We start from the raw sequence: 470 nt of genomic DNA on the forward strand, positions 1-470 counted from the left end.
ACTTCATTGATATATAACTGTTTAAATAAATGTGTAACCAGTTTATTTAATTGGATATTTCAGCATTAACTCCTCCTCGCTTACATACACAGATACTACCTGTGCTTTCCTCATTTGCATACTTGCAACAACCGCGATATCTTCTGAGTAAGTGCAGCTCGTACGACTTCTTCGGTGTATTTGTAGACAATAAAATAAAAATAATGCAAATATGCATACAGAAGGATCTCTGCGTTGTTGCTCCTTATTCGTATATTGCCGTTGTTTACGCCTAAGTGAGCTGAGATAAATACGAAAAAAAAAAAAGAAGAGCCTCTCAGCCCTATACTTCTCTATTGCTTTAAGCAACAAAACAGCTATTTGATATATTCTGCAACGCGCACACTCTGAAGGCAAAAGAAACTAAAAAAGCTGTATATATATATATATATATATATATATATATATATATATATATATATATATATATA

Source organism: Eimeria mitis, genomic scaffold (genome assembly GCF_000499745.2).
Source record: "Eimeria mitis Houghton genomic scaffold, Emh_scaff243, whole genome shotgun sequence".
Lineage (NCBI taxonomy): Eukaryota > Apicomplexa > Conoidasida > Eucoccidiorida > Eimeriidae > Eimeria > Eimeria mitis.